The sequence below is a fragment of the Leptidea sinapis genome, chromosome 21 (genome assembly GCF_905404315.1).
Source record: "Leptidea sinapis chromosome 21, ilLepSina1.1, whole genome shotgun sequence".
Taxonomy (NCBI): Eukaryota; Metazoa; Arthropoda; class Insecta; order Lepidoptera; family Pieridae; genus Leptidea; species Leptidea sinapis.
Genome location: NC_066285.1, coordinates 11,256,978 through 11,269,067, shown reverse-complemented (window position 1 = coordinate 11,269,067; position 12,090 = coordinate 11,256,978).

Below are 12,090 nucleotides of genomic sequence, written 5' to 3'. Positions count from 1 at the left end.
CCGCAGCTAGTTAAATTACTAGGCAAATGAGACTTAACATCTTGTCTCAAGGTGACGAGCGTAATTGTAGTGCCGCTCAGAATTATTGTTTTTTTCAAGAAGACTGCATAATGGGCAGAGTGTACCAATTACCATCAGCCGAACGTACTGCGCGTCTCTTCCCTAATTTTAACTTAAAAAAATGGATGAAAGGGTATCCGTCTCCTTTACAACTCAAAACAACAGATTCAAAGATACCTTTACACACATAGAAACAAACAAAACTAAAGAAAAGATAAAGTATATAAAATTTGGTATGCCAATATTAATAAGCAAGCATAAAATATAGTAATATTTTGCTAAACAGCGTATCCATACAAATTATTATGAAAACGGAGATGTATTCAGGTAAGCACTAATGAGGTGCTCGTCCACTGGGGTCGTGTTTGACCGGCGCTCGAGAATATTACTCGAAAATTTACATAATAGCCGCCGTCGTCCTGTGAAATACGGAGCTGCTGATTTGCGTCACATTGTACTAGCCATTGGTTTCAACCATTTTCTGTGGCAGGTTTCGCCTGCTCTATTTCGTATCAATATTCATAATATAGAATCGTCATTGAAACTTACACCCTTAGAATAATAACGTTTAGAACGTGAGTAGGCCCAAGCGAAATGAAGCAGTTTCAATGTGGTCGTTTATTGCATATGTTTCCCGCCGCGTAAGTGTCATTCTGTCAACTTCCAGGACAATCAGTGCGTGAAATTTAATTGAAAAATTACTAACTGTGCAGTAAAAGGGAGTCACAAAGCGTCTTATCATAAAAATTATGATAAGAAAATCACATTTCACACCAAAATACTATTTCACAGCTTTTAACTTAAGCTAATATATTCGTCAAAACAGCAAAATATTTTGTAAACAAAACAAACGCCATTAAAAAAATATATTGCCAGCTATGAATGTATGTTTATTGGTAGATATTGAAAAGAGGCTATAATGTACGACGCCATATGATGTTATAAGTATTCAAAGTCAAAGTTAAATAATTTTAATTCAATTAGGCTTAAACTAAGCGCTTTGTATATTCACTATAAATATTTCGTTTAAATTACCTCATTTACCATATTATGTTTGTTAAAAGTTGAGCTCGAGAGAACATTAACGGCCACTCTTTTTTCTATGTTTGTGAAGAGAAACTTCTTTATCAACGTATGAGAGAAATTTTATAGCAAATCGTCACGATTTTCTGTTACGCACCAGTCTGTTTTTTTTTTAATCCAAGATGGCCGCTGCGATTTTTCAATTTTTCGATAACTACAATGAGAATTTTCCAATATTCATATACATAATTGGCTAATTGGGTAAACTGTGCCGGAAACGCTTCGCGTCATTAGGTAATTGCAGATTCGAAACTTGGCACACGTTCTCCCGCCGCTAATGAACAAATATACCACCTTATCTAACACAGACATCAGATTTAACTATTGATTGAATAGAGTAAAATTTTGAATGAAAAAATATGTCAAATGTTACTTGAAATAATTCAAAAAAGGTTTAGATTTGAAAGACTCAAGTTTATGCGTTTACCACGTTTTGCCCTGTGCTTCCCCGGGGCGTAAAAATAATAGGGTAGTCCCAGGCCCAAGGGTGTCGTAAGTAGCGACTACGGGCTTTTTGAAAGTGGGAGAGTCACGCTGCCGTTTTATGCACTCGCACAGAATACCGGTGTGAAGCAGCGGGCTAGTGCCGCTATGTATTGCATAGGTTAGTGTCGAGGACCGGAGGTCATCCCCCCCCCCCCCAACAAATACGAGAGAGGTCCTAAATAAGATATTACCCCAGGAGGGTACCAGAGCCGGCGAATCCCTCCCCGAGCATTCGCGCTCGGGCTGCCCCTCGTATTCTGGGGAGGGCACAGTACCGCGCATTTCACAGGACAAAGGCAGCAACACCACGGCACCCCGCTCCACGCTTAATGTGGACTTCTGCAACATCAGGGGAATTCACTCCAATTTAAACGCCGTCCACCACCACCTTGAGACGATGCAGCCAGCCTTGTGTTTCCTTACGGAGACGCAGATATCTCGACCTAGCGATACGTCATATTTAACGTACCCCGGGTACACAATTGAGCACAATTTTTTGCCTCATGCCGCAGTATGTGTGTACGTTAGAGAGGATATCTACTGTCGCCGTCTCGGCAATTGAGGGACCTGTCTACTCTCTGGCTCCGCGTAGATTTAGAGGACTGCGTCCGCATCTATGCGTGTGTATACAGGTCCCATAGTGGTAACGCAGAAACGGATCACCTCATGGGCTGCGTTCAAGCGGCATTTAATGACGTGCTTGCACAGATCCCCTGAAATCGCTGAAATCGTAGTCTTGGGTGATTTCAACGGGCACAATGCCGAATGGCTTGGATCACGAACCACACACTACGCAGGGCGATCTGTGCATAATTGTGCATTGGTGTATGGTCTGTCCCAATTGGTTGAGCCGCCCACGCGGGTCCCGGATGTGGCTGTCCTTATTAGATCTTCTGCTGACTACAAATCCCGATAGTGACCAGGTCTCTGTCGACGCCCCTCTAGGAATGTCCGACCATTGCCTGGTCAGGAGTGTAGTGCCTATCCAACGCTAACGTCGCAGACCACCAGCGACCCGCCGCGTTTGGCACTACAAGTCAGCAGATTGGGATAGGATGCGTTCCTTTTTTGCGTCCTACCATTGGGGCAAGGTTTATTTCCCTTCGGATGATCCTAGTGCCTGCGCCGTTGCGGTAGACGATGCGATACTGCAGGGAATGGATATTTTTATACCAAGTTCTGTAGTACCGATCGGTGGCAGATCACAGCCCTGGTTCGATGCGTCATTTAAAGCAGCATCTGACTGCAAAAAACAGGCGTATCGAACTTAGGTTGCGGCGCTGGGCACAAAGTATCCGAACTGCAAAGTTCTTAAGAGGAAATATAACCGTGCCTCCAGATTTTATAAGCGGCAAATCGCTGGTGCGAAATTGAAACACGTCGTCAAAATCGGCAAGCAGCTTTCCAGTTACCCGACCGGAACACGCAAGTTCTGGTCGTTGTCGAAAGCTGCTCTTGGTAACTTCAATCAGACGTCCATGCCACCGTTGCACATGAGGAATGACACCCTGGCCCATACGGCAAAAGAGAAAGCCGATCACCTGTGCACTCCTTTTGCCTCCAACTGGACTCTTGACGACAGCGGAAAAACACCGCCGACCATCCCGCGGTGTCAGAGCTCCATGACTTAAGTACAGTTCAGACAGAAAACTGTTAGGTGAGATTTTTTTTTTTTGGAATAGGAGGACAAACGAGCGTACGGGTCACCTGGTGTTAAGTGATCACCGCCGCCTACACTCTCCTGCAACACCAGAGGAATCACAAGAGCGTTGCCGGCCTTTCACGAAGGTGTACGCGCTTTTCTTGAAGGTACCCATGTCGTATCGTCCCGGAAACACCGCACAAGGAAGCTCATTCCACAGCTTCGTGGTACGAGGAAGAAAGCTCCTTGAAAACCGCACTGTGGAGGACCGCCACACATCCAGATGGTGGGGATGATATCGTAACTTGTGGCGTGTCGTGCGAAGGTGAAATTCGGCGGCAGGAATCAGGTTGAACAGCTCTTCGGAACACTCCCCGTGATAAATGCGGTAGAAGACACAAAATGAAGCGACGTCTCTACGCAACGCCAAGTGATCCAGCCGTTCACAGAGTACTGGGTCCCCGACAATTCGAGCTGCTCTGCGTTGCACGCGGTCAAATGGATCGAGCTGATACTGGGGTGCGCCAGACCAGAGATGACAGCAATACTCCATGTGAGGCCGGACCTGCGCTTTGTAGAGCGCTAGAATGTGGGCCGGCTTGAAGTATTGCCGTGCTCTATTTATGATGCCCAGTTTCTTTGAAGCCAGTTTGAATTTGCCCTCCAGATGGCCACGGAATTGGCAATTGCTCGAGATTTCGAGACCCAGTATTCCGATACTATGCGAGGCTTTAAGGGAAGTGTTCTCGAAGAGCGGTAATACGGCAAATGGGGTTTTTTTAGTGGTAAACGCGCAAACTTGAGTCTCTGGGGGTTAAATTGGACAAGGTTCAACTTACCCCATTCCGCGACCTTCTCGAGAGAGGACTCGATAGAAAACACAAGTTTCTCCCGGCACTGGTCGACGTTTTCCCGAGAGAGACCTGCATGGCCCGTGTAAACGGCATCACCAGTGCTGTCGTCTGCATAGCAATGCATGTTGGCGGTGTCCAACATATCATTGATATGCAGAAGAAACAGCGTGGGAGATAGCACACAGCCTTGGGGCACTCCAGCGTTCACGGGCTAGGGATTCGAGCAATAACCATCGATAACGACCTGTATGCTGCGCCCAGTGAGGAAGCTGGAGGTCCACTTGCATAAGCTCTCGGAAAGCCCAAATGATGGAAGTTTTGCGAGGAGCGCCTTATGCCATACACGATCAAAGGCCTTCGCTATATCCAGACCAACTGCCAGGCCTTCCCCCTTGCTTTCAATAGCCGCCGCCCATCTATGTGTTAGGTATACCAGAAGATCGCCAGGCGACCGAAACAAACGCTTATAATAAATAATTTGTAAAATACTTAATATGATAACATGAAGTTACTCACATCACATCACTACGAGGTAGGGAACCAAGAATACTTGGCAGTATTTCTGCGTTGGATAGCTATCCTGATCCATTGGCCGAAATAGATGCCAGCAATTGGGTTTTTTTATGAAAATAAGGGACGAGACGAGCAGGATGTTCAGCTGATGGTAATTGATACGCCCTACCCATTATAATGTAGTGTCACTCAGGATTCTTGAAAAACCAAAAAATTCTGAGTGGCACTACAATTGCGCTCGTCACCTTGAGACATAAGATGTTAAGTCTCATTTGCGCAGTAATTTCACTGGGTACAGCGCCCTTTAGACCGAAACACAGTATCGCGTAGAATGTATTCGCGTGTAATACTTTGAAAATTTTCCACGGCTTTTCTGCCCCACGGGACAATTAGTGTTTCGACACCAAACGGCAGAAAGACTCGATGAGAATATAATATATTCTATCAGTTTTTTTATCTGCTTAAATTGACGCAACGAAATTTCAATGTGTTAAACAATAATTGTAGGTATTACTTTACCCACATAAAAATAAAAGTGCAATGTATGTTTCATATACGAAAATATAGTTATTTTCAGAAAATAACTACTAAATACAAATGAATGTTTATCTACATGTAAATAACAATTATTAAAAGTAAATTAAGGAACCACCGTTTAGAAATATAAGGGGTTAATTCTACCTTAGTATTCACTAAGATTTTTTTAACTATAATAAATCCGTGGACTTTAAAGCTATACTCAGCCAGACAAACTCATGCAAATCAAAAATATCAAACGATTATTTTTCTTAGGATTTTCTATGATAATTTTAATGCGCTATTAGTTAAGGTTTTTTCAATTTGTTTATTAATTGAATGCAAAGTATACACATGGGACATGTGGTATTAAATATTTCGATCCGATTGCATGAAATAAAGTGACGACAGAATTTAAGAGCGGCGAGAAACTCTTGGAAAATTTATGTCTAAGTTCCAACGTGACAAAAGATTAAAATCATTTAAATCATAATAATTAAAACTAAGACGCTAGTAGAGTTAATGAATTTGATTTAAATTAATTCAAATGTTTTAAGCTATGACTGCTTCTACTTATGCAAATTGTCGATAAGCATAAATAGATGCTTACATAGTTCAGCTTATCTCGTGGTGCAGTTCACGCGGTTACTTAAGTAACTTAGCTTTATGTAATAGCTAAAATCCAAGTAAACACATAGATATAAATGGTGAATCTAGAATTATTATTACATTTGTTATGATATTATGAAAACGATTTTTGGATAAAAAAAATTTAAGATATAACACAAATAAATATATAGCTACTATCAAATCACACCCAAAATAAACAAGAATTTGGAACCACATCCTTTAATTGTTGTGGTAAAGTATAAAACCATTTTTTATTATACCAGTGGCTCCTTTGCACAGGATGCAGACTAGATTGTGAGTACCACAGCGATGTCTATATCTGCCGTGAAGCAGTAATGTGTAAGCAATATTGTGTTTCAGTCTGAAGGGTGCCGTAGCTAGTGAGATTATTGGTGAAATGAGACTTAACATCTTATGTCTCACGGTGACGAGCGCAATTTTTGTGCTGCTCAGAATTTTTGGGTTTTTATAGAACCCTGAGCAGCACTGCATTGTAATGGGCAGGGCGTATCAATTACTCTCAGCTGAACGTCCTGCTCGTCTGGTACTTATTATCGTAAAAAAAAGTTTACTTAAGGTAAGTAAAAACAATATACTACTATGCATATCAAGTGATACAGGCAGCAAACCTGCAAAGCCTGCCAAAATACACAATGCAAATTTTATACTTAGATGCTCACTTTGTAGGCCAGTTAAGAATATAATGAAACACTTATTGAAATTCATAAGTCTATTTATAAGGTAAAATATGTGCTGTTGAAAATATTTCTAAAATACACGGTATTATATTCAAACTGATTCACTTAAAGATCGACCCACTGGGGCATGTGACAGAATGTAAGCGACTGCAGTAAAAATTTCATAATATTATATCATTATGAAGTTTTCAGTCTTTTGTCCATATTAGTATCCCATCTACTTAGCCTTATTATATAACCGTATTTATAAACAATTATAAAACAAAATTGAGACTTTTAATAATAAGTACTTGTAAGTTGTGCTGCGGTTTTTGATACTAAAAATAACTATATTAAAATAAAATATAACTATCAATTACACTGTTATAAGTAGAAATAATAGTAATAATAAGCCCATTTATTCCGAAGCTTTAATACATAAAATACAATAATTTTTAAATAAAATTTATAAAATATCTCTAATTACGGCGTGCTTTTAACATAGCCCTCCTGTAAAGTTTTCTATTGTTTCCTATCTCGTGTGACTCTCCTCAGTTCCTCTCATCTGGTAAACTGCTTATCTCGGCTTCGCTTGCCATCCCTTGGATACCATTGCCTGGCATCGTTTTCTTTTTATGTCTGGCATCAAGTGCCCTACCCACCTCCATTTCTGTAGGTCTATTCTTTCCAGTATGTCGGTGAGTTTCGTTTTTGATCAATGTTTCTGACTCTATCTCTTCTTTTCAAGCCTGACAAGCTACTCTCCAAAAAGTAGAAATAGGAGGGGTCAAATTGTTGTCAGTATTATAAGCCAGTCTCTGGAACAACTAGAACTCAAACATGTATTTTATTTTTTTACTTATGATTTATTAGCAATATATTTATAATTTTAATTAGAGAGGTACTTTACGTAAGTATTTATAACTATATATTATTATATTTTCGGCTACATAACATTATAATTGTATAACAAGAAATACATTTGCATTTCAAAAAGAAAAAGAAACCTGAAATTTCGAAGTGATTTTCATTTAAATATTAAATTTTAGCTGTTAATCTCAAGGTAGTAATTTCTTGTTTATTAACATAGTAATATCAGCTTCAACTTTATTAGTACTTACCCCGCGTACACTTTCAGCGCAGTAATTAAGCAAGTGCTCCTCGGTGGGTATTTAGCTCAGGAAATTAAGCTTTCCCAAAGGCGTGAAATGTTGAAACACCAGTAACTATCTTTACAGTATTAAAGCTGCTCAACTCATGCGAAATTTCATTTTCTCTGTTGCGACTTTGAAATGTTTTATTTTTCTTTCTAACAAAGATTTTATGAACTTAAAGCTTTTATTAACTTACCTTTACTTATTTTCTACTGTAAACTTTTTATGAAAGAGGAGGACCAACCAGAGCACAGGTCACCTGATATTAAGTGATCACCGCCACCCACATTCTCTTTCAATACCAAAGGAATCACTGGAGCGTTGCTGGTCTGTTAGAAAGCTGTACGCTCTTTTTTTGAAGGTAAGGTTTGGTATAGGTATGAAGGTTGATATTCTATCGTCCTGGAAATACCACACAAGGAAGCTCATTCCACAGCTTGGTTGTACGTTGAAGAAAGTTCCATGAAAACCGCACTGCGGAGGAATTCCTCACATTTAGATGGTAGAATGGCATTATAAGGCATAAAGGCATAAAAGGCATTTATTTTCTCAAAATTGATTCCTTAAGAATTCTTTTCGATGTCATGTAAGATGTTCAAGAATCAGGGCAAATAGCTCCTCGGAACACTCCCCGTGATTAATCTGGTAGAACGTATAAATTGAAGGCGACGCCTCTATGCAACGCCAAGTGATCTAGCTGTTCACAGAACACTGGATCCCCGACAATTTGAGCAGCTCTGCGTTGCAAACAGTTTAAGTTACTTTTCTGGGGTACGTCAGACCAGAGATGACAGCAATACTCCACATGTGGCCGGAGCTGCGCTTTGTAGAGCGCTAGAATATGGGCCTGCTTGAAGTATTCCCGTGCTCTATTGCCGACGCCCAGATTCTTGGAAGCCAGTTTTTTTGGAAGGCTTTTCCTTCCAGAAGACCGCGGAATTGGCAATCGCTCGAAACCCAGTATTTCGATACTAAGCAAGGCTTTAAAGTGTTGTCGTAGAGCGGTGATACGATTAATGGGGTTTTTTAGTGGTACACACGCAAACTTGAGTCTTCTGGGAGTTAATTTGGACAATGTTCAGTTTTCTCCATTCCGCGAACTTGCCAAGAGAGGACTCGATAGAAGACACAGTTCGGCTTTTGCTTATAATTAAATTAATTATATAAACATTCAATATTTGCATTAGTGTTCAATAAGTTCTTGGTTCAATGTTGTTTAATAATTTATTTGTTTACTTTAAATTACCAATGGATGGCTTCTTTGTGGGGGATACCAGCTAAGTAGGCATCACAGCGTGGCGCCGTGTGCATTAATTATAATCCTTTTGGAGGTCCCAGTAGCTAGTAAAATTACAGAGCTAGTGACACTTAATAATCATATCTCAAAGCGACAAGCGCAAATGCGATGCCGTTCAATTCTGAATTATGAGCAGCACTGTATTATAATAAGCATGGCGTGTCTCTCACTTTTAGGGGAACTTTTAGCTCATATCATCACTTTTGCTTATAAAAAGTTAAATGAATAGGTATGTTCAAGTAGGTTGTGGCCATGCCAAGCATATACGGAGGATGTCTGAGGGTATTTAAATGTCCTGTAGAGTTAAAATAGTTTCCCGAGACTAGTATATCCTTTACAATAAAAAAGAATAATGGAAAGCGGTTTTTCTATTTGTAGATTGCAAAATGAGCTAGTCTTTTGTATTTCACATCAGAAAAATATACCTATTTTTAAAAGTATATTTCAACTTGTTAACATCAGGCCCAAAAGTCCCATTCTCATTTCTCACGCACATACTTATAAGATTTTATGGTTTTTTTCATGGATGCCATGAAAGTGTCCGATCTGGACCAAATTGCAATGGGACCAGACCGGAAGCACCAGCTTTCAAATAAAAAAAGAATTGTCAAAATGGTTCACACAGTCGAAAGTTCTGGGGTAATAAACATAAAAAAACATACCGACGAATTGAGAACCTCCTCCTTTTTTGTATGTTTTGTATTTTCTAGTTTTGTGGCTGAGCAGGTCTGAGGGTCTTTAAATGCATGTCCTGTACAGATACGTTTACGTACGTTTCTCGAGTCGTGTGAGGTATGGCGTCATCATGGAGCAATATGAGCCAAGCTCGGTTTACGAGTCACTCACTGTAAGCTTCGCCATATTTTTTTTACATTTTTTTATGAAAATAAGGAACGAGCAGGACGTTCAGCTGGTGGTAATTGATACGCTCTACCCATTACAATGCAGTGCCACTCAGGATTCTTGAAAAACCCAAAAATTCTGAGCGGCACCACAATTGCGCTCGTCACCTTCAAACATAAGATGTTAAGTCTCATTTGCCCAGTAATTTCAATAGGTACGGCGCCCTTCAGATTTTTCAGCTTCACGGCAGAAATAGTCGTTGTGGTACCCATAATCTAGCCGGCTTCGGCAGCCTCCCACTGGTAAAAACATAAACTTTGGTCAGTACAAAAGACTGATTTTATTACTTGACCAGATATAGGGAACCTGTATTGAATTCAATACAGGTTCCCTGGTGGTCCAGTGGTTGTAATTACAACCATCCAAAGAACAGTACGCTTAAACAGCAATTTTATATTTAAACTCCTTATATTATGACGTTTCATTTTTTTATGGAAAAGGAGGACGAACGAGCGTGGTGTTAAGTGATCACCGCCGCCCAAATTCTCTTCGCAACAGCAGAGGAATCACAGAACCGTTGCCAGCATTTAAGGCCTTTCATTGCATTTAAATTATAAAATATTAAAATACAATTTAATTCCATAAAATATTTAAATCAGTGAACCGTATTTCATAAAGTTCATTATGAAGCCCTCTTCAAATTGAATATGAATCTGAAAATGAATGAAAAATTATGTATTATTTGACCGATCACGAATAATTTACGTGCGCTGAACTCGACACTTTATGAATAATAATCAAACCGCTTTCCTCCAGCTATTTATCCGCCGACCGGCTGCCAATGACAATGAGTCCCTTTTGATAAACCCACCGCATAATTAACACTTTTATTCAATAACTAGGATTTACCCGCAACTTCGTCCGCGTGCAATAGTTACTTTGGGCAGCATTTTTTATTTTTAAATACACTCTATACCAGTGGAAGGCTCATTTACACAGGATGCCGGCTAGATTATGAGTACCACAACGGCGCCTATTCCTGCCGTGAAGCAGTAATGTGTAAATATTTACTGTGTTTCGGTCTAAAGAGCGAAGTAGCTAGTGAAATTACTGGGCAATTGACATTTAAGAAAATTTATTGAATTAGGCGTTACTTTGCGGAAATCCATAGTTATACAAATGATTTAAGTTTTCTTTAGTGTTAATTCCGCCAATATTTGTTTTTGAAACAATTCGACACGTGTTTCGCCTCTACACGAGGCATCCTCAGGACGTGTTGTCTCGCCAAAATCTGGCACGAGACTCGGCATTGTACAATATGTACAATTGACATTTAACATCTTGTCTCAAGGTGACGAGCACAGTTGTAGTGCCGCTCAGAATTTTTGGGTTTTTCAATAATGCTGATAGGCACTGCATTATAATGGGCAGGGCGTATCAATTACCAAGATCTGAACATCCTGCTGGTCTCGTCCCCTCTTTTCACAAAAAAAATACCCACTTTGCAATTATTACTTCCAACGCCACAAGTGGCATTCAGCGAACATGACGATGCCGGTCACGAGAACTCTACCAAATAACAAAAGATAATGTTCATCTACATCTTATACAATACTTACTTAAGTATTGTATTAACTTATTGAACTTTTATTGAACATTAATTAAGGCATTACAATTAAGGCATTAATGCCGTTACTTCGTCAATTTGACCATTTTGTCTAAATTTACATTAAATATAGTTACATAAATTAGGTATAATCGGTCGAAGTATGATTAATCTGCAATAAAGCGGTGTAAAAGTAGTTTTTCGTGGCATACATGCCTTAATAACTTTAAATTGAAACCCCTACCACTCTTTGTTAATGTTTGCCGTAACCCATGTTTTGAATTCACTATCTAATCCCATCATTAAATAGACGATAATTACACGACACGCCAGAAATTAGGATATCATCCCCACCATATGTGGCGGTCTTCCACAGTGCGGTTTTCAAAGAACTTGCTTCCAAGTACTACAAAGCTGTGGAATGAGCTACCTTGTACGGTATATCCGGGACGATACGACATGGGTACCTTCAAAAAAAGCGCATACATTTTGCTTAAAGGCATACAACGCTCCTGTGATTCCTCTGGTCTTAAAAAAACTCTATAAAAATGGTAAAGTTTAAATGATTTAAGCGTCATACCACAGCGTCACAACTGAATAAAGATATTCTAACAAAATATTACAATATTAAAGCAGCATGTTTACCGCAAGGGCAAAAACGTCAATCAAAATTGGATACGTGTTCACGCAACCCAAAACAAAACATGACGCTTTTCGCCTTTCATCCAG